Raw genomic sequence first — 24613 nt, forward strand, 5'->3', positions numbered from 1 at the left:
GGGGCTAAGTGATGATGTGCTACATCATATCTTTGGCATTAGAGATGCTAGAATTGATTGGGAGGAACTTGACAGGATGTTTGGTACCCAAGCTAAGAACTCAAAGGTAAAATTACTTATGAAGTTTTATAAGTTGGATGTAAAAGACAATTTATCTATGACTATACACATCAATAACTTCAAGAGCCTTAAAAATCAGCTAACAATTCTTAAAAAGAACATTGATGAGGATGAGGCAATAGCAATGCTACTTGCCAGTGTTAATCATGAACCATATGAGAACCTTGTTTCAACACTAAGTAATGTTCCTAGTCTCTCACTCAAAGATATTGAGCACTCACTACTTGATGGAGAAAGCAAATTTAAAAGCAAAGATGTAAAAGAGACTAGCTCAAGGGAAAACCTCTTATACACCAAAGGAGCTACCAGACCCAAGGGAAGAGGTCAAGGATTCAACATCAAAAACTAAAGTTGGATGACATGTATTAAGGGATGTAGTCCAAAGGTGATGAGGGTTGATCCCTTAATAGAATGAGCTTTTGAATGAGCTCCCTCACCTCATGGTGTCGAGTCATGTTGATGCACGTTGATAACTCCACCCTTCACCCTCCACCCGTGTGACAAGGTCCCTTACTGTGTCTCCGACTACCATTGTACATACTTTCTTGATATGAAAATGACTTTTTGCCCTTTCTGCCCTCAAGATAGGCCATTCTTCAAAAAAATGAGCATGTCGTGTTTTGTGTTGTGTTTCATGGTAGATATGCCGATATTTTTTTTTCGCTCAAGAAGGGGCTACCGGCAACCCCTTCTTAGGCGAAACTGGCAACCTCTTCTTGAATGAACAAAAAAACTATGTTGCTCTCTCTTCTCCCCATGTTGTCTATTCTCGAAAATGTGGTTTGTTTTTTCGCCAAAAAAGAGTTACCGTCAACCCCTAATTGGAAAAAAAAACCACGAATCTAGTTGGGCCAAAATTTACTCTCTCCAAGAATGAGTCATCGAAAAAAAAAGTCTGATAAGGGGATGCTGACGACCCCTTTTTTGTGAGAAAAAATTACACATATCACATGATCTCTCTCTCTCTCTCTTCCCCCTATTTTCTCTCTCTTTCACCTATAAAAGGACCCATCCCCCTTTTTCACATTGCGAATAATTCCCCCATGACTCTTGGTCTATGACTCTCTCTCTCTCTATCCCTCCCTCAGTCTCTCTCCTTTGTCTTTAAAAGGACTCCCTTCCCCTTGCAATTCAAGCTTGTGTTTTCTCTCCCCTATCCCTTGGCATGGTTCTGTCTCTCTCTCTCTCTCTCTCTCTCTCTCTCTCTCTCTCTCTCTCTCTCTCTCTCTCTCTCTCTCTCTCTCTCTCTCTCTCTCTCTCTCTCTCTCTCTCTTTTAATCTATCCCCACATTTCTCCCTCTCCCTATCTCCTCCTTCCTCCCCCTTCTCTCTCCCTCTCACTCTCGCTCTCTCTACCAGTCTCTCTCTCTCTCTCTCTCTCTCTCTCTCTCTCTCTCTCTCTCTCTCTCTCTCTCTCTCTCTCTCTCTCTCTCTCTCTCTCTCTCTCTTCCCAATGTCACCTCTTCCTCTCTCCCCTCTCCCTTTCACACACACACACACACATGCACACACACAATTGGTATTTCATTGGTAAGAAATTGAGGAAGCAATATATCTGTAAGAGGTAACCGTAAGCCCCTCTATCATGGCCAAATATGATTTCAAAAGACAAGATCATGTCACCCTTTTCAAGGGTAATGAAAGGATTGTAGAAGGTTTAATCCGACAAATGTTCCCCTCACCAAGCTTGCTCCCCTAAACAAGTGGGATTTCTTATCACATATTCTATCATTATATGATGTTAATAGTGATGTGTGTCCCTGTGTAGGGAAGGAAAGAATGCAAGAACACGGGCTAGCCATGCTAGGGAAGGTGGCAGCTACCAGTAACCAAGTTTGACTCGTGGTTTTTTTTCCCACAATACAATGCCAATAAGAATTGTTTGTATTTTTGCAAAGGGGAATATAATTTTTTATTTTCAACTTATAATGCTAAAGGATGTGCCAGCCACCAACAAAGACACTGGTAAACTAACATGTCTCAATAATATTATCTACAATAACATTTTGAACAAAAAATTATGTTGCTAATTATGAATTTATTTTGCAAGAGGGCCATACTGAAAGTCATGTTCAAGTCCCCTTGCAAGACATCATCTCCCACAAAGCTACAATGGTGCAAGATGTTCCAACCACACATGCAGGTAAACAAATGTGTAAGAAGAATATTATCTATCGTTAACATTCAGTAAGAAGAATATGTTACTAATCGAGGGGTCAATGTGCAAAGGTCCACAACATTGAAAACCCCATGGAAGACCCCTTGCAAGCCATTGTCTCCCATGCCACTATGATGGTGAAGGTGGATGGCATATTGTTTTGTGCGACCCATTTGAGACTGGAGATACATTGCGAAATGATCAACCAAGTGAGGCATTCTCTCGATTGGTAGAGGCATTGGAGGAGGTCAACAAACACAAGATTGTCGAGGTTGGCAAAGAAACTACAAACACATCATGTGATATCATGGTGGTTTGTCTCCTTGAAGATAGTGCCATGCATGGATTGGGGCATGGAATTCTATCATGGAACTCCCATACTGAGGCAGAGTCAATCGATGCCATGTATTTGGCGGATCGTGTTCTCAAGGACACAACAATGTTACTTTTCCTTGCCACAACTCACTCCATGGTAGAGCTTGTCAAGCAAGCAGTGGAGGATGGACACCGACGAATGGAGTCAGGGAAGAAGTGTTGAGCCTTATGCATGGCACAACTTTTTCATTGCAAGACGCCTATCTATGTCATTAGAGGTAGAGAGGTGAGAGTTTTAAAGTCATGATATGGTCATGCTAGATACTATTTATGTATCACACTTGTTGGCTCCGTTTAGTGAATGCAACTACTAAAATTAGTATTTGAAGATTTAAATGTAGGTACATATGCTATATATTCTAGCTTACATGCATTCAGATATTTCTTACAATGGAATCATCCCTCCGAAGTTCACAAAAGATGGCATTACTATGAATGAGTGGGTGCGAGATACATGAGGATCCCCAATGAGAGGTCAATATGAGATCCAATGTTATTAAACTATTGTAGAGATGTTTTGTAAATATTTAGTAGATTCCTAATCCGTTATATGACTATCAAATACTGTAGGTGGCATGCAACGTGATAGGGCTTTTTGAAGCTCGTTCTTGCAAATATACATAAAAGAAGGGGACACCATTTTAGATTGCAATGCGGGATGTGGTGACTTTGCATCGATAGCACTAAATTCCAATAGATAGATTGCATGTTTGTATCACTTTGCCAAACATGAAAGATATCTAAGAGAAAAGGTAACATGTTTACATAAACTTGTATAATATCTGATTATAATGTAGTGTTCTTTTTCATCATACCAATACATGGGTGCTCACCACGTGCGCATATACAGCTACCTCCCACAACCTAAAAATTAATCGTGTTCGGTATGAATGGGGTGCTTCTACTTGGCCAAAGAAAAAGGGATCGTTACCAGTGAAGCCCTTAGAAGTGGGCATGTATTGGGTGATTTTGCGGTGAGGACTCACAAGGTTTTTGAAGAAAATATCTACATTGTTTGACATTGCCATCTGGAGCTCCATGAAGGAAGACAATTTAAGTGAGCTACTCCAATTGGTTAGAAGTGAATGTGTAAATTCGTCAAAGCAAGCACCAACCTTTGTATTATAATATGGATAAGACAAGTGCAGAGCAACTCCCACAACAACTTCTGTTGGAAGAATGAGCTACACAAAGCCCCTTTTCATGAAATGTTTTGACAACATTGATTGGCCACATTTCAGCCCAACAACAACACTATTTGTGGGTGATAGCATGGAGAAGATGTAGATGAACCCACCCAATGCCTTTTTAAGCCCACCCCCATTTGAGGAAAACCCCATGGACACTATCCTTATGGAGCACATGCTTCCCTACTTAACCGAGCTAGCGTGCTTTTGTGGTTCATTCCTACTAGACTTTGTTAGGGATCACCAATTCCACCCTCCAACACAATGGAACTCGGTTGACCGAGCTAGCGTGCTTTCGTGGTTCATTCCTAGACTTTGTTAGGGATCACCAATTCCACCCTCCAACACAATGGAACTCGATTGATATTTGATGTGCATGATGAATATGTACTTTTAGAATTATTAGATTGTGTTTATTTACAAGTGCAATGAAATGAGGATGAGTGAGAAGAGGAGAAAGAGAGAGGAATATGCAAGTGAGGGAGATTGTATATAGGCATTTGCTCAATGGCAATACTACAAGATATATAAACAAAGCACGTGCAAAATATCTAGAGAAGGGTTGAGTGTAGAAACATGCATGCATGCGAACGTATATATATACAATAAATTGAGTAACAATGAGGTAATATTGTTGTCTTGATATTAACTATTCAAACAAAGTGAAAAACAATAGATATTGCACGTTATTGCAGTAAGTGTAACAAACTATTTGATGCCCTATCCTCTTGTAGTAAGTCCACACAATAATGCTCAATTGAAAGTAGTGAAAACATGTGCAATGTAGTTTCGCTTATGTGTGTAAAATGGAAGTGATTTATCAGGATATAATATCAAATCATGCACATAAAAGTGAGAGGTACGTGAATGTATATATGCATGTGGGATAACAATGTGATATTATTTTTGTCCTAATATTAACATCTAAAAGTGTTAAAGACAATTTACTTCATACAAACCCTTGACCCTTGTAAAAATAAGAGGCTTGTAAAAAACGGATGGATGACCCTTGCAAAATTAAGAGGGGGAGAGAGAGAGAGAGAGAAGTTACTAATTTAGAGAGAGGGGGGGAGAGAGAGAGATTGCTCTTTGTGAGAGAGAGAGAGAGAGAGAGAGAGAGAGAGAGAGAGAGAGAGAGAGAGTGTGTGTGTGTGTGTGTGTCTTTGTGAGCGCACAAGGAGAGAGAGAGAGAGAGAGAGAGAGAGAGAGAGTGTGTGTGTGTGTGTGTGTGTGTAAGAGGGGGAGAAAGAGAGGAGTTTCTTACTTGGTCTAGTGCTATGTGATCTAATATTAATTAGTTGCTTTATTTACTTGCTCTATTTGAGAGTAAGAGAGAGGGGAAAGGAGAGAGAGAGAGAAAGAAAGAGAGAGAGGAGGAAAGGAGAGAGAGAGAGAGAGAGGGTGTAGATGTATTTGTGAGCGACACAAGGAGAGAAAGCAAGAGAGAAGGTGAGTGCAAGAGAGGGAGAAGTGAGAATTTGGAGAGAGAGAGAGAGAGAGAGAGAGAGAGAGAGAGAGAGAGAGAGAGAGAGAGCTGTACTTGAGGTAATTAACATGGGGGGAGAAACATGGGAGGGGACCATAGTGGTGGAAGTGGTGGAGGTGGTAGTGACAACAGTGGTGGAGGCAGCAATAGAGGTGGTGGTGGTGGTGGTGGAGATGGTGGTGGCAGTAGGGGCAGTAGTAGTGTTTGATATGTGCACAAGAGAATAGGAGGAATAAGTGGAATATATGGAACAAGAAATGGAGGTTTCTCATTAAAGCTCACTTAAAGGCTCGCCCAAAAAGCTCGCTTATTGCCCTTCCACAAAGGCAATCACTCCATGCTCTTGTAATAAAACAACCCCAATGCCTCTGCCACTGGCATCACACTGTATGGTAAATTCTTTCGAGAAATTTGGGCTAGGAGAAAAAGTAAGGAGTTCCTTTAATTGGTTGAAGCTACCATCTACAAGAGCATCCCAAAAGAAAGCTTCCTTCTTCAACTTGTCAATCAAAGGAGCTGTAATAGCTGCATAATGCTTGATGAATCGACGATAGAATGAAGATAGACGAAGAAATCCTCTAAGAGTAGTAGTGGTAGGCGTTGACCAATCTTTTATACATTGCACCTTCTTAGGGTCAGCATGTATCCCTTTCTCACTGACAATATGTCCGAAGTATTTCACTTCAATCTATATGAAAGAACATTTCTTCTCCTTAGCAAAAAGCCTGTGATGTCTCAATACATCGAAAACCCTCCTTACATGTGATAAATGATCCTGTAGAGTCTTGTTGTAAATCAAAATGTCATCAAAGAAGACTAAGACAAATTGAAAGGGGAAAGGCTGCAAAATCTTATTCATCAGGCTCTGGAAGGTAGTTGGAGCATTTGAAAGCCCAAATGGCATCACTAAGAAATGATAGATCCCACGATTAGTCCTAAAAGTAGTCTTGATTTCATCACCCTCTCTCATGCGAATCTGATGATACCCTAAGCTCAAATCAATCTTCATAAAGAATCGAGCCCCCTTGAGCTCATCAAGCAAATCATCAATCCTGGGTATTGGATACTTGCTTTTCACTGTGATCTTATTAAGATCCGTGTAGTCAATGCACATCCTGAAAGATCCATCTTTCTTTTTTACTAACAAAAGAGGGGATGCATAAGGTGAACAACTTGGTTCTATGAATCCCATCTCAAGAAGTTCCTTGAATTGCTTGGCTACTTCCGCCCGCTCACATTTGGATTATCTGTAAGGTGGATTATTCATTGTCTTTAAGTTGGGCTCCAATTCAATAAGGTGATCTACTACTCTCTTGGGAGGCAATGAAGTAGGCACCTCAAACAAATCCCTATACTCCTCAAGAAGAGCTGTGAAGGGTGGATGACTTGCTAAATTATTGGGTTGATCTTCCATTTCTTTATTCAAATGCAAAACAAATATTTGTGAACGCCTCTTGTACTCCCTTTTGAGTTACTGAATGGTGATGAGTTGAAAATTGTAAAAGGGTAAGTACTAGCAAGCAGTGAGTCATTGCTTTGCATCGGTAGGAGCCTCATCTTATCCAAATTTTCAAGAATTCATCCAATTGGATCTCATGAAAGAGGCTGAATGAATATTTCAGAAATGCATTTCATGTTGGTTGATTAGAATAGAATGCTATCACCATGTTGATACACCCACCGAGGAAAAAGGTGGATTTCAGGGGAGATAGTGGGACAAAGAGAGGTGACCCTTCCTCACTATCGAAGATCCCGAAGGGGTGCAACCAACCGACCCAAGGGGAACGTTGCCCACCTCCCGGTGATGCGGAGCCCATGTAGGGAGCTTGTCATGCCGTTTTATCCCTCACACAAGTAGAGCGAGTGGAGAATTGAATATTGAAGAGTTTCCAAAGGCTCAAGTACCTTTAGGAGAAAAATAGCGTAAAACATGGACTTTACAGGACATTGCAGGGCATTTGCAGGACCTTATAGGTACAAACTTCATTAAATTAAGTACAAGTGCAGGTACTAAAGGGTACCCACATATCCTACTCAGCCTTCTGCAAAGTTTGGTAGCCATTTGGGGTTACTATTTTACCTTACAAGGTGGAAATAGGGCATTCACTAGTTAAAACAAGGTGTAGGCCTAGGCATCTCAGACTCAAATATTGAGTTGCAAAAATTTCTGTCCTAAACTTGTTATAGTGTGCTATAGCTCGTCTCAAAGAGGGAATTCTTGGCTTCAATTTGAACTAATTTTTTTGGAATCGGAGCTCCCTAGCCCAAGTTATAGCCATTTTTCTGATAGGGAATATTGCAGGACTGCATTATTATGGCAGGGCGTAAAGGTAAAAAAAAAGGTCCAAGATGATTATGCTCAGTAAATTAGAGATTCTATGTTGAATAATATATCCCAAGAGAGCCCTAAAGAGCCTCAACAACATGCAAAAATCAGTGCACTCAATAATACCTTGTGTATAAATGAACAAAGGCATCAACAACGTCATATGGACCTATTATCAAGAGTGGAGCAGATGGTTTTATCTACTGATCAAACGAAGTCTTCTATTGAGAAATTAGTGAATTAAATGACTCAAAAAAAAGGCTTCTATTGACAAGTTGGTGGAATCTAGTGCTCAAATAATGGCTCAATTCTCCCAATGGATGCAAATGCAAATGCAAATGCAAATGGGATCTAAAGAAGCAAATGAGAAAGCTTATTCAAACAGTGAGCCTTCAGTCCCACTTCATTCACCTAACCAAAATGGTCAAGGTCATGGAATTATTGGATGAAGAGGTATCCTAAATAGCCAATATGAGGTAGGTGAGACTTCACAAAGGCATGATGACTATTTGGGCAGTTTGAATGGAGCCGACTCTCAAGCTTTTGGGCTAAATACTCAACTTCCTAGGGATCCTCTACCAACGAGAAGATTGCATAGTGGCTCTCAGCCACCTATTGGGAGATTTCCATCTCAATTTGGGGTTTCAATGCATGGCACTCATGATCAATCTATTTTGAGATAACAACCATTCCATGAAAGAGAGTTGAAAGACAATATCATTTTAGCCAAGTTCAATGGTCAATCATCTTCACCATCTGATTTAGAGGGGAGTGGACCTCTAAGATGGAATCTTACTTTGACATATTTTCCAAAACTGACGACATAAAGATTCATTTTAATTCCTTGCATTTGGAGGGATTTGTGCATACTTGGTGGAGGTATATAAAAAGGGAAAACATACCTGTAGAGAATTGGGAAGCTTTCAAGGCAATTATGGCTCAAGTATTTGTCTCCCCTCTTGAAAAAGAGAAATTGGCATGGAGATGGTATGGCTTGGAGCAAAGAGGCCTAAGTGTAAGAGAGTACACTAACCAATTTCTCAACCTCACCATGTATGTAGAGAGCATTAGTGATGAGACTAAGCTCCACAAGTACATGTATGGTTTAGAGCCATCTTTATCAGCTGATGTCATGGCACAAAACCCTACTTCTCTCTTTAAGGCTATTGAGCTTGAGGAGCACTATGGAAGGAAATATAAAAGATAATATTCATTTCAGCATGGTTTTGGATAGTCAAGGACTGTTTTGAAACAGGGGCAAGTTGGTAACATTTATGGTAGCAATCTTGTGCCAAATGGGGGCTTAAGAGTACCAACTTATCCACCATTCAATGCTTTCAAGATAGCAAGCAGTCCTAGAGTTGACTTCAAACAAGGAGATAACCAGCCTAAATCCATTTCAGCCAACATGAGTCCTAAGTCTATCCCTATGGATCTCTACAAAGAAAGAAAGGAAAAATGCTTATGTTTCAAGTGTGGGGAAAAGTATACACCTGATCATGCCACAAAGTGTGTATACAAAAATGTCAAACCCAAGCTTCAAAGTATGTTAGTCTTTGATGATCTTGAAGATGAGATTGATGAAGCTAATGCAATCAAACCTAATGCCGAAAATGATGATCTTGAGGAAGAAGTTGAGCAAGAGTATTTTTATGATCCAGTCGACTCTTTTCCTTTTGATCCAGGTGGGAGTATTTCTTTTGACCTAGGTGGGACTTATCATGAGCCACTTTTTGCCACTAGTTTTTCCATTTCCATGGATGCTTGGACAGGTTCTAAGAGCCCTAATACACTTCGTATAAAGGGTAGCATTCATGGAAATCCAGTGTTCATTCTGATAGATAGTGGCAATGCACATAGTTTTGTGAATAAGTCCATTATGGACAAGCTGAATTGTATTCCCACTGATTTGCAGTAGCCCATTAGAGTCCAAGTGGCCAATGGTGAAGAAGAAATCAATACACAAATATGCCCATAGGTTTCTTTACAGCTGGCTAAAAATTTTGAAGCAAAAGTAAACCTGATTACTTTGGAAATGGGGCCTATAGACATTGTACTTGATTGTGATTGGTTGATGACATTAGGCAAAATCATTGTGGATTTCTCACAGTAGTACATGGAGTTTATCTTCAATGGACAGCTCATCCATTTACATGGAATTCCTAATAGATCAGACTTTTAGCTTATCACTATTCAACAACTCAAAAGGGAGTATGAGAGGCATTCACAAATATTTGTTTTGCATTTGAATAAAGAGATGGGAGATCAGCCCAATAATTCAGCAAGTCATCCAGCCTTGACAGCTCTTCTTGAGGAGTATAGGGATTTGTTTGACGTTTCTACATCATTGTCTCCCAAGAGAGCAGTAGATCACCCTATTGATTTGAAGCCCAACTCAAAGACAATCAATAAGCCACCTTACAGATTATCCGAATGTGAGTGGGAGGAAGTAACCATACAAATCAAGGTTATGCATCAAACTTGGAAAATGATGCCTATGATAAGATTATGATTGAATCAATGCTGAAATTCAATGAAATGGCTGAGATTATTAAAAATAATACTAATCTCTGATCTATTGATCAATTCAGAGAATTAATTGATCAATAATCTCTCATCAACAAGTGGAAAAAGCATTAGCAAGTGGATTATTGAGACATTTCAAAGATTAAGCAAGAGAAATACCTTAACTAAGCTTGAAGAGGATGGTAGATGTCAGCTTCAATCCATTAATGGAAGAATTCCCCATAATCCACCATGAATCCACCATAAATCTTGAAATATCCATGAAATCAGTACATATGTGCTCCAATATGATTAATTCTATGAAGAATCAATGCCCCGAGCTTGCTTGAACACTTGAATATACTAAAGATTCAAGCCTCTTGATTGAAAGCCCCAAAATAAACCTTCAATATGAGCTCCAACATCCTCCACGAGCTGAAATCTTTGCAATTTGTTGAAGAATCCTTACTGCCTTGATCCCATGGGCTAGATTGATCAAGAATCTTCAAGAAATTCTTGAGAAATGGAAGCTTGGACTGAAGCTTTCATGGCGACCATGGACTGTTCATCTAAGGTTTACAGGAAGGATCAAAGTTCATAAGTAGAGTTCAATCTTCAAGGATCACTGATAATTTTCACTTGCCAATAATCAAAGAGAGTGCTAGTGGTTGGAGCTAAAGCATATGATGCAAAGAACAAGTTGAAATCAGCCAAAAAATTACGCTGCAATTTTTGGGGCTGTTCCTAGCTACATTGCTGAGCTAATCTTTGTCAACTTGTAGATCTTGAAGCAGAGGAGCTATTCCATATGGTGCTTGACCAAGAAGATCAAGGATTTGAGAGATACGAACACATGTTGATGGTAGACTTCCATGAAACCTACAAGAAAATCCAAGAAAGGGGAAAGAGAACCCCCTCTTTTCAAAGTAACCACAGTTTGTTTCCAAACTAAGCACAGTTAACTCCCCTTTACCCTAGTTACCTCCAAATTGCATGAAATTTTGATGATGACCTACTACTTTAGCCTCCTGCCACCATATCTAACCTTGAAAATCTCCAGATGTAGTCTCTTACTAACTGTAGATGGTTTGCAACCCTCAACTAGTCACTGTCTTATCTAGTACTTGTTTGAAATTGATTTTGATGGAGAAAAATAGGACTGAAAATAGAAGAAAAATGGACCAAAGACCAAAGCTCTGATACCACTTGTCAAGAAGTGGACTAGAGGGAGAAAGAGGAGAAAGAGAGAGTGCAGAAGAGAGAGAAAGACTGTAGGAAGAGAGAGAAAGAGAGTGACGAGGAGAGAGAAATACTAGAATTAGAGAGAGAAAGACAAGAAAGAGAAAGAAGCCATAATAGAAGTTGTGAACAAGATGGGAGAGAAGGACAATAATGTATTAATGTGTCAAAAAGATGAGAAAAATTACATGTCCTCTCCTTTATACCAATGTTAGTGTGACATGGCATAACATTAATATTATTTGCACACTAAATCCTTATTCTTCCTAGCTTCTTACATAACATGAAATTGAAGGTGGTGCTTAACTATAGGTTTGGATGTAAGGATGCCATGGTACTTGGCACACTCTTCTCTATTAAGTGGTGCTTAACTATAGGTTTGAATGTAAGGATGCCACGATACTTGGCACACTCTTCTCTATTAAGTACAATTCAAATGTAGGATTTTGACTCAATGCTTATAATGTTCTAGAAGTGAAAGTTATTAATGCTAGTAGCAATCATGTAGGTTGTTACCCAAATTTTCTTCTTCATTCTTTCAATGTTCTAGAAGTGAAATTTGTTGACATAAGTAGCGTCGTGTAGGTTAGACTAATTTGCTTCTTATTTCCCCAAGTAATTCACTATATGTATACCATCTATATTATGTGCTCTCAAGGGTGCCTATTTATAAATATCCTTATTTGTGATTTTTTTCTTAATAAAACATAACCCTTTTCTATTCAATTTGTAAGTAACCCCTTTATATGGGACCCTTCTGTATGTAAGAAATGTGTAAAAAATGTATTTTAAAAATCCCTTATGTTCAACCCACATTATAATTTATCATTAACTTGCCTAACTTATTTTCCAAACTTTTGGTATGCTAGTTATCACACAATGTAACTATGCATGTTGGAAGTATTGATTTGTTGTATTTGGATGCAACATTCCGAATAAGTTAAGGATTCTACTTCCAAAGTGTTACTAAGGAGATTCTTAGAATGAAAAGTGTTCATTGTTGTCAAGCAAGATTGTAATAACCTTTGGAAAAACTAATGACAATAGCTCATTGCTCATTCAGTATCTTTTTATGAAAGCCATAATTATTTTTGGGACAAATGATTTTATAAGGAGTACAAATTTAGTCTTTTTATGAAGCCCTAAGGATTTCCAGGACTCATATAACTTTATGATGGCTACGAATTCTCCTTTTTTTTTTCTTTTGATTTCTAAATAGTTCATCGTTTAAATTGCAAACATGAAACCTGTTGACAACTTTGGTTAATATATGAAATAAGATAAGATTTAGAAGATGTATGTAAGCTAATGAATTATGATTAATCTATGTAACAGTAATTAATTTTATTTGTGTTAATATATTTTATAATTAATTATCACGTAATTTAACTAGTTATTATAATGTTACATAATAACAAATATATCATGTTAGTTATTATGATGTAATTAGTGGTTACATGATGATTATTTTTAGTAGTTATTATGTAAGCTAATGATTTATTATTAATCTACATAATAATAGCTATGCCTAATCACTATTATTATGTAATTGGTAATTATCTATTTACATTTATTTGTATTATTATAAATTTATTTATTACTTTTGTGCATTATAAAATTAATAATAACATAATTATCAATAGATTACTTTACTACATAATTAGGTATTTCATAAGGGAATTAATGTAAGAATAACTATAATTGAACTAGTTATTTATTTTTATTAATTTAATAAGTGTAATGAGTTGATATACTAATTTAGTTTACAAACAACAAATTAATGAACTATTATGTGATTAGTCATTGTCACACTAAAGTGTTACCATCAAGTAATTAGTCAATGTTATGTAAAAATTATTATTATTATTAGCCTGCATAATAAGCTATTAATATTAGGTAATTTGTCTATGTATGTAATATAATTAGTTATTAGTCTACGTTGTCATGTGGCTCCATGTTCAATGAAGGAAAAGTAAGGAAAGGATATCTATGTAAGTATTTAAGATATATACATCTGGATAGTTGCTCATGATCCTAACACATTTTTCTAGGCTCAAAACTAGTCCATGTAAACTTTGAGTATTAAGATTCTTGTTTGTTTGTTTTATCTTTTGAAAAGTACTACTCAGGAAGAGAACAAGATATGCTATGGAAAGGGAACGTGCTTGCAGCTTCTTAGCTTCATTAAACTATATGTACTTTGAATCCAACACAAACCTCTAGAAATGTATATTTTATATAGACTAGTTCATTAAACTGTGACTTCTTTTCAATCCAATGCAAACCTTTAAACATATCCATTTGATGTGAACTAGTTGTTAAAAAATGCCAACGAGATGAGATACCTTAAAATTGTATACACTAATTTGATTCATGCATCTGCTTCCATGTTGACAACCATATTTCTCATTGAACATCAACTAAGCTCAACGAGACCAATTGCACATTTTTACCTAGTTTATTATTATTTTTTCAATTTCAAGCCACACCAAATTTTGTTTTTAACATATAGTAATGGTAATAATATACAATCTCGTATTAGTTGTATTTTTTACATTGATGGTCATGATATTCATGTTCTCATATACCAAATCTCATTGATGTAAGCTTGTAATGTCATTGTCAAGTAATGACAAACTTTGTACACTTATTTTCTTTTTTAAACAAAACTTAAATCTCAATAGTTGTGCAACTTACTTTTCATTTATGAGGCCCTATAACAAGTCCTCTCATATTTTTAAAGATATTAAAAGGTCATAAAACTTGTTGCAATTCATTTGAAGGCTAATGGTTTTGTAACCCTTCCCTAGAAGCCCGGGGGGTCCACTAGGGTTTATCATATGATACCACGTGAGTGTAAGGGAGGGGGGTTATTTAAGGGAAGAAAGGTACATTTTATAAGGTAAGGTCCCATAAATAAGGGGTATTTTCATATATTTCTTGCACGTAGGTGATGTCTCCTTATTACTATTAGTGAATCCCCCGTGCATTAGCTTAAAGTTTAGATGTGCTAGTGTTTTTTGTCCAAATCTCTTGTTCAATGTAGTATTCAAATAAAGTCTATCATTTATCGATACTCCTTGTTGTCTCTCCTCGATCATCACTCACAAAATAGATTTTTTTGTGCCCTCATTGAGGAGTATCGAAAAATTGACTTTATTTGAGATTTGTTGAATTGTTGAGACTGTTTTTCCAATGGCCGGTCCTTTTCCAAAATTTCACAATACGAAAGGAGAGGATCCTCAATGATTTCTTGGAAAATTAGAGCTTGGATGTATCATTGCGTGAATAACTGACTCAACCTTGAAACTTTACATTTTGAAAATTGAGTTGTTGGATAAATGTAGAAATTGGTTTGAGGATGATGAAAAGACTCTCAAATTGAGAAATTCCCATGTTCATATGGAATATGAACTACCAAACAGGTGTTTCTTGATCGATTTGAAGAAACCAAAACTTCCCAAGACCTTTGATGAAAAATGGAAACTTGCCAGAAAAAAGAGGGCCAAAACATAGAACACCTTTGAGAAGCATTGATGATTGCCATAGAACACCTTTGAGGAAGCATTGATGATTGCCATAGAAAAAGAAAGAAATTTTGAGGAAATGAAAAAGAGAGAACCATATAGAACATCTAACAATGAAAATAGAGATCAAAACTAGTAAGGAGATGGACAAAATATTCAGCTTTTAGCAAGATAAAATGTTCAAATAGCTCTAACGATTGAGAATAAAACGTCTAAACAAATGAAAAACATGAGGTTAGGAGCTTTGAGAAGCAAGCCTTTAGGAAGAGGTAATGGGGGATTGATGGGACAAACTAATCAACAAAATATGAGAGGAGGAAGAAGAGGAAAGGAAAGAGGATATTTTAAACAACCGTCAATCTATTATTCATGTGGGGAGATTGGCCACATAAGCACAAATTGTGCGTATCCACCAAGAGTAGGAGGGGGTATATATTGTTTGCCTCAAAATCTTCCCAATTGACAAAATAATTATGGTATAGAAATAAAAGACCATACATATTCTCAAACACCATAACTAACAGAAGAAGAAAAAGGAAAGGCTGCCACAAATTGTGTCCTTATTGAAAAAAAGGGTGAGGAAAATAAAACTGTAGATGTGATGCCAACAACCAAAAGGAGGAGAAATATAGAAAAAGATGAACCTGAGACTAGTAAAGCTGGAGAGGAAAGAGGAAGAAAGATAAACAAAGGGAAAATAATGAAGGAGAGAAAAAAACAAAACCTAGGAAACATTATGAGCATCTCATATCCCTTTAGGGGAAGGGGAAAGTGACTATGATCCATTTCCTAAGTTATATTTTCTAATTAATTTAGTTAATATTATATTACTATTATTTTATTCAAATATTATATTTAAATCTCTAAATAAGATAACATCGATATTAAGATCATTCCAAAGGTAATGTTAAAGAGTTTTATATAAAATTAACAAAAAAATGTTGGTTTTTAATATATGTTTATTATTTATAGATATAATTATTTATTATGTGTATAATTATGTATACCAAATTTACATCATGTTGATTCTAAATCTCAAAAAGTTAACAATTATATTTTTCTATAATAGTATTATATCAATATCATTTTAATTATTTTTTAAAAAAATTTATTATTTATATGATTTTTTAGTTTTTAAATAACTAAATTATTAGTTTTTAAGTAAAAACTATGATTAATAATGTGTTTGTCTTTATCGAATGAACTTATCTTTAGACAATATAATTTAGGTCTATATTTTGTATAGTAAAATTGGAAATTAAAAGATTCTATTTTTGTGTTGTGTGTAACATACTCATTTTGCAGGTAATAAAATAGTTAAAAATTTTATTTTTAATTTTGTATAGTAAAATTAGACTTTTGAATCTTGTATTTGCGACAATGTTGTATGTAAAATATCACGTCCTTTAATGAGCATAATCAAATGCAAGCTTATTTAGTTTAAGATCTTGTGATTAGTGTATTGTTCTTCTTGCACATAGTTTGATTGGAAATTGGTTTCTTATAAATATGTATTAAGTATTATTATTGATCCAAAGTCCTTTATAAAATTTAGAAATTGGTGTCTATTTTTTATGTCTATATATTTTTATTTTTATAGTCAAAATTTTAATTATTTTATCATAAAAGTATATTCATATTATTTTGGTATTTTATAAACATTTATAGTTTTAAGATTTTTATCTATTCCATTTATCAATCCATCATTTATAGTAGTGTTTTTGGACCATATTTCAACTAATATTTTCTTTTTTTAAATGATATTTAATAAACTACTTTTTTGCTAGTGTTTGTCAAAGTAATATTTTGAGATATATTATAGAAAAACAACTTCAACCTCCAAAGCAAATTTATTTTTTCACTACAAGATACAAGTCTCATACCAACGTTCAAAGCGACAAAAATGTTCATTAAAAAAATTGCCCCCGTCATCGCTTAATGCGTCGATATTAGTGTCTCCATGAAACCGTCGCTATTGGCGTCGGTATGGATATCGATATTTGCGACACAAATACCGACGCTATTGATGCAAATAGGGGATGCTAATAGCGATGGTTACATAGAAAAAAAATTGTGGCACATGTAACGCTATGTGCTATATTTATATTCTACAAATGGATTACATGTTAAGTGTGCACTTTTCATCAATATGAGCGCAAAATGTACTTGAATCCACAAGACTAATACATAAATAAATACAAGATCACTGATAAAAACTCATGGAATCATGGCAAGATACAAAGGATAATAATAACATAGTACATAGAAGATGCTTGCATAAATCACAGGACCAAAAAGGAAGAGGATGTGTGCTCCACGAATCCAAGCACAAGCTATAGATCCTCGCCATCCGAAAGCTTGTCCTGACACAAAGGAGCATTGAACGCAGTCTGCAAAAAAAAAAAAAACTACACATTAATCCACCATACATAATGCATTTTAATAAAAATAGTAACTACAGATAAGAAAGATGAGTGACTTATTGAGCCACTGCATGCATACAATCTATCAATCAATGTAGTGAGACCATGTCTCTTTGCATATCGAGTCTCTAGGATGGTGGGATCGCCGTTTGTAATGGAGTGCTGCAAAGAAAATAAAATACAACTGTTACAAACACGATTGTCAGTACAAGCGATATTGCAAGAAGAAAGTGAGAAGAACAAAATAAAAACTTACAAAGTCCTCCAAATAAGTCCTATGGCCGCCATTCCCAAGAGGATGGACCACCCCTACCTCCAGTTGTGCCCTCGCTGCCTCGCACTATTATCTTCAATGTCCTAGAGAATCTGTAGCCTCCTCCCTGAGTTTCCACGAGTCATTTGCATCTAGCCAGTTGATCTTTGAGGCACCACTCTTGCATGCGTCCGGTCGTCTGTGCTACATGTACGCACACATGCACTCCATCTAGCCTGTGGAAAACCTCTCTGTCGCCCGTAGTGGGTACCGCAAACTCCTCATGCAAGGATGCTATTATGTAGTCCTTGCTCCCCTCGAGTATATTCTTCCAATGGTCCAAGCTGTTGTGTCGAAAAACTTGTTGGCACAACTCTCTCATATCAGACATCACCCTCCTCTCCTCATCATTCATGATCATGGCTCCTGTCTTATCATTTACAAGGTATCCATACCCCACTGGGATATGTCTAAGATGTGTCCTCTTCCACCTACGACCACCGGATCCACGTCTCCATAGCATCCCCCCCCCCAAAACCACTCCCTCCGTCCATCTAGAGCATCGATCTTGTCTACTGGAAACCAAAGTATCAGAGCGTGCCGAAATAGATCTAACAGAACAGCTTGGTGGTGTCTGAGATAGCTCCTAGTCGTCATATCTCTAAATCTGATCTGGAAACATACGTGTGAATATCTCCTACAACTCCTCGTCCCTCATCCCTCGACTCATCGTGCTCTCCAAATATCGTCAAAGGTCACCTGTATAGACAGAAAGTGATGTTAGCATAATCAATGTAAAGATTCAAGCAAAGCACGGTAATATAACTCTGAAAAAAATGACGTTACTTAAAATACATATTCTAGAGTACCCTTATAAGTGATGCATCAACGAATTGAGTAGGTGGATGCTACAAGTATGATGTAGCCTATGATCCCATGTCAATCTCCTAGTACAACTCCGCATACATTGGAAGGTTGATAGATAGTTCACCACAAAAGGATGAGTCCACCTCGTTCTCAAAGAATTCTTGGTCTCCTATCTTTCCGTCATCGTTATCTGATTTTGCCTCCTCTACATGCTCCAAGCCATTTTCGACCTCCACGCCTTGCAATATCGAACCCTCCATCTGTATACTGTTCTCATCTACACTGGGAACATTGCTTTCATCATAACTCTTGCACTTCGGGGAGTTGAAGAAATAACATACCACCATCAAGGTTGTCGTGGGTTTGGATAGAAAATTACATGTTCAAAATCACATATAAAATCTAGATATGACAACTTATAAAACATGTGGTCACCTTTGAACTACATCCCCTCAAGAATTCCCACTTCTTAGTAGAGACCTCCACCCCTTCAGGAAAGGCTGCCATCAAAACTCCATGTAACCATCATATACACATAAACTACGGCATCTTCTCCATGCCCTTAGGATATCGAATCGGTCGATAGCACGTACTGCGTCAAAATTCCAATCGTGCCTCTTCTCGATCTTTCTTGGCTTGCTCGTACCTAGCGAGCCATGTCTCCATGGATGCATGGTGCAACACACAAAAATAATTCACTTTCGTCTCCATTATAGCATCCATCCTTTTTTCTACTCCATTTCCAACCACCACATCTCAAGTTAGTCTATCATTGTCCTTCACCGACCATAGCATATTGTTGTCTGAATCGACCATTGGTAGCTACACTGTGAAATATGCACTAATGCTTGGGACACCAACCAACCTTTAGTCATGCTACCTTCTGGCCAATAAGCTCATTGTCACACAAAGCCTTTCAGGGTTTTTATGAAGTGCTCCAAAAAGAACATCCATCGCGTATGGATAGGTCCCACTGTCTCCACTTCATCTAAAGATACACCAGGAGGTGGGTTTGTATCATGAGCATGCTGGTGGGCAAGTACTTCTCAAAGATACAGACCATCTCCACTGCTACCCACCTTGCGATTTCAATAGAGGATGTCTTGATCTCCTTTTGTGAGATCCATTGTACTAAATTTGATAACATGTAGATCACCCCGCATATTTCTGGAGTGAAGCATCCTTTCATCACGATCGGTAGTACAAACTATCACAAATCAAGAAGCATTACGAACACCAACTAGACTCCAAATAGCAAAATACGCAGGGCACTTATAATCGAGGCAAGTACAAACATAACATATCTTATGCCAATCATGGGATTTTAGCCCTAATAGTTAGCCATCTTTAGAAAAAGAGGATCTGAGAGAACGTATCATACCCATCAGAGTGCGGATAGACTTGATAATTTTCTTCACAATGTGCTCTTCTTTAGTGGACAAAACCTAAGGAGTGAGGTAGTTGCAAGTGACCATCAACACTCGACTGTGGCCAAAGCGCCTCTTCAAATCCATTCATGCCCCTGCATTGTCTCTCTTTCCTATGATGTGGTCCCATAGTAAGCTGCCCACATTCTTGAAAATATGCATGGGATCCAACAAGTGGTTGAGTGGGTCCAATACGACAACTCGTAGAAAACTAAGAACCATCGCATTCTATTTGGATGTGACTTCATGTGGAACATTTTCAACTCGTACCAACTTTGGGCATTCATTTGTGCTAGAGGTCGTCCAAGAAAACCTTTCCTCAGTTCATGACCCTTCGACAAGAAAGAGGTATGTTCTTGATATACCATCTTCTTCATGGTTTATGACCTTCGGGAGTCTAACTATGGCCCACACCATGGACATGCATGATAACTTGAGGTAACGAGACCTATCCCAACACCCCTATTTAGTGAACACAAACTTGAACGAGATATGATAGATATGACCAACGAGAATGGAAGCCTACTTACCTGAGCACTCCCCGAATCCCAGAAAGTCATGCATGGTCCACATGAGAATGGCTCGTATATTGGTGGATCGTCGACCATCGCACTTGCTCGTATCTTCCACGGTTACCCCCTCCTCCCACAAAATCTTAAGCTCATCGACTAATGGATGGAGATAGACATCCATATTCTTGACTTTGTATCAAGCAAGCTAAGGATCAGGTGTCCTTTCTTCATAGAAAGCCATGGTGGGATCTTGTAGTTAATAAGGACTACATGCCACACATTGTAAGAAGTTAAGTAGAGACCGGGTTCATGCCATCCATAGCAAGACCGAGCTGAAGACTCCTTGGCTCTCGTGCAAAGCCTCGGAAGGTAGAGTCAATGTGGCTCCATGCATGTGAATTCACTAATATTCATTAGACTTCATCTGTGGATCTATTATGTGCAGGCCATGTTGTCAAGCTCGCCATGTCCGATGTACAAAACATGTGACGTATACAAGGGATATTAAGTGGAAAGTGTCTAAGAAATTTCTGAGGGATCGTTTGCCCTTGCAAGACTTGTTGTCGATACCTATGAGCACCACACTTTGAACATGTTTCCATAGTCTCATACTCTCCTCGAAACATCATGCAATCATTGACACACGCATGGATGCTATTGTAGTCCATGCCAAGCTTTCGTAAAACATGTCACACATCATCACCAAACTCAGGCATGGTATTTCTAAGTGGTAATATATGATACTTTAGTAACTTGAAAAGAAATCATAAAACACCTTGAAAAAGTACAATTGTTTTTTATAATGATGCCCAAAAGAAATCAATAAAGTATACGTAGAATGTACCTGAACAACTCAATCATACTCGCATCACTCCACCTGTATTTTTCTTACACACTTAGGAGTGCAAGCAGCATCTTCAGGCGAGATACTTGGCACCCATCATATAATGGTATGGATGATTCCTCTCTTAGCGGATCAGATGTCTCGGCATCCATGGGTATCATTGCATCAATTATTGCCTCCATCTCAAGTTCCAAGTTTGTAGGAATTTTTGAAAGGATGCTTGTCTCCTCTGGTATTGATGGTATAGACTGGATCATGCCTTCCAAGTGGTGGATTAGCTTAGGCACTCCATCTATCGCACACCCACAAACTCTTTTAACTAGCCGCAATAGGTGCATTCCTCCTTGTGATGGTCATAGACATTCATAGGTATCTCTTTATCCGTGAGCTTATGACTCTAAAAGGTAATAAATCCATGCTCCTATAACAATAAAGCCCCTATGCCATGGCCACTAGCATCACATTACATGGTAAACTCTCTAGAGACATCTAAGCATACCAAAATAGGAGCAAAAGTAAAAAGTTTGTTTAATTGGTTGAAGCTCCAAGTTGCAAGAACATCCCAAAAAAAGTTCTCATTCTTCAACTTGTGAGTTAAGGGAGCTCCTATAGTTGCAGAAATTTGCTTAATAAACCTATGATGGAATGATGATAGACCAAGAAATCCTATGAGTGAAGTAGTAGTGGTAGGTGTCGGCCAATCTTTGATGCACTACACCTTCTTAGGATTAGTATGTATCTCTTTACCACTAACAATGTGGCCTAAGTACTCCGTATTTGTCTCCATGAATGACACTTTTTCTCCTTAACAAAGAGCCTATGGTGCCACAACACATAAAAAACCTTCCTCATATGTGAGAAATGGTCCTCCGATATCTTGCTATAAATCAATATGTCATCAAAGAACACAAGAACAAAGTTAAAGAGGAATGGCTACAACCTATGATCAGTTCTAAAGGCTATTTTAGCCTCATCACCCTTTCACATGCGGATGTGATAATATCCTAATCTCAAGTCTTGATAAGTAACTTAGCCCCCTTAAGCTCATCATGCAAATAATATGCTATTGGAATCGGATACATATTCTTCACTATGATCTTGTTTGGATCCATGTAGTCAATATACATCCTAAAGGATCCATTTTTCTTCTTCATTAAAATAAGACTATTGAAGCATACAGTGAAAAACTAGACTCAATGAACCCCATCTCTAGAAGCTCCTCAATTTTCTTGGTTACTTCTTTTCACTCATATTTAGACAATCTATAGGATGGCTCATTGATTGGCTTGGAATGTGGCTCTAAATCTATAGGGTGATCCATTGCTCTCTTGGAAGGCAATGGCATAGGTATCTTAAATAAGTCCCTATACTCCTCAAGTAAAGCTTTTAATATTGGATGGTCAACTAAATCATTGGATTGATCTCAACCTCTTTATCCAGGTGTAGAGCAAAAATCTGAGAGTGCCTTCTATACTCCTTGAACTGCTTAATGATGATAAGCTAAAAAGTTGCTTTATTAGGGATTCCTTGTAAATGGATAGGATATCCATCAATGGAAAACTCCATGTATAACTATAATAAATCCATGGCAATCCTCCCTTAGGTCATCATCTAATCACACCAAAGTACTACATCTATAGGTCTCATTTTCAAAGTAATTAAGTTCACATTTACTTCATAATTTTTAACCAACTATATGGAAAACTGTGGATACATTTGGGTGTTGATTTCTTCTTCGCCATTGGCTACATAAACTCTCATGAGCTATTTTAAATCAATGGAAAAACAATGCAACCTATCCACAACTGACTTATTCACAAAATTATGTGTACTACCACTATCTATCAGGATAAACACATTCTTTACGATACCCTTCATATGAAGTGTATTATGGCATCTAGAACCTATCCAAGAATCCATGAAAATAGAAAAAGGGGTAGTGGCAGTAATATGAAAATTTTCCCACCCGGATCAAATGGAACATGCCCATCAAGGTCAAATTAAAATCCATCAGATAGCTCATTAGACTAATCTGGCTCAAGATCCTCATCATGCTCTTCAAGTTCAGCTTGTGCACTCACAGTTCGTTCTTCAATGACTTCCTCATCAATATTTGCAAGTATTATCATGTTTTAATTCTTTCCTTTAGCATTCTTGTAAGTGCACTTAGGTGCATGATCAGTCATATACTTTTCAACACATTCAAAATATAGACCCTTCTCTTTGTGCTCTCTAAAAAGATCCATAAGTATAAACATGTCACTGTTTGCTGAATTATTTTTGGGTCTATTATCACCTTGTTTAGGCTCAACTTTATGGCTGATTGCTAGCTTGGAAGCACTTTTTCCTCTTGAAATATTAAATGTAGGGTATGTAGGGACTTTGGGATTGCCAAATGAAGTAGTGCACTCACCATAATTGCCACCAAAGTTCCCCTATTTACCAATAGTTGTTTGTTGTCCAAAAGAAACCTGCATAGGGATGTCCTTCTTGTACTTTTGAGCATACTTCTCTACTAGCTTAATAGCCTGGAATAGTGTGGTGGGTTTCTAGGCCACAACATTGTCATGCATTTTCAAGTACATTGAAAACCCCTAGATTTTTATTTTATTAGTAGGATTTTTTAATGCTTAGTTATTTGCATGATTTGTTGATTTTTTGAAGCTGACTTTTTTATGTTTATCTAGAGTAGGATTTGTTTTTATCATTATTTTTTATTTATTATGCTTGATAGCTTGATTGCCTTGGTCAAGATTGGTGTTTTCTTGAATAGATCAAAGGTCAATTTCGTTATTAGGCCATTGGACATCTTGAACCATGTATACTTTCTTGCTGATATCTTTGCACATCACAGGAATTAAGGGTTCACAAGCACTTCATGTTGCACTTATTGGATGCAGTGCGCTTGGGGGTCGTCTCTTGAATTCTTCAATTACTTCCATGGCATGTGTTGGATTGATACACTTATTGCACCATCGTTGAGCACTAGCATGGCATGATGCCCATGGTAACTATATGAGTAAATCTTGGATGTACATATACTTGAGTGAGCACCTTTTATTGTGCCTGCACGCACTGTTCTTAGTACACATGAGGGTTGGGATATTCATCATTGAATTAGGAATTGAAGGCTAAGTGGGAAATCTGGTTGGGTAAGTTTGAGGGTCGTGAAGAACTCCTCCAGCTGTGAGATGGGTTGTTTACTTGGTCAACATCTTGAGGACCATTATATTCATGAGAGTTTGTGAGATTTGGGTGGGTGGAGCATAGTGTAATATTTCTATTTTCCAATGAGTGATGAGAGCCGAGGTTAAAAATCGTGATTTAATCAAGGAAATGTATTTGTATTTTGCATGATGCATGG

General features: G+C 37.4%; 1 pseudogene; it reads left to right on the forward strand.

The window, feature by feature from the left end:
• Nucleotides 1–5408: 5408 nt before the first annotated feature.
• LOC148019269 (uncharacterized) overlaps nt 5409–24613 on the forward strand; it is a 55207-nt pseudogene continuing 36002 nt past the window's right edge.

Source organism: Lygodium microphyllum, chromosome 20, assembly GCF_053477565.2.
Source record: "Lygodium microphyllum isolate KBCC chromosome 20, Lygodium_microphyllum_v1.1.10, whole genome shotgun sequence".
NCBI lineage: Eukaryota > Viridiplantae > Streptophyta > Polypodiopsida > Schizaeales > Lygodiaceae > Lygodium > Lygodium microphyllum.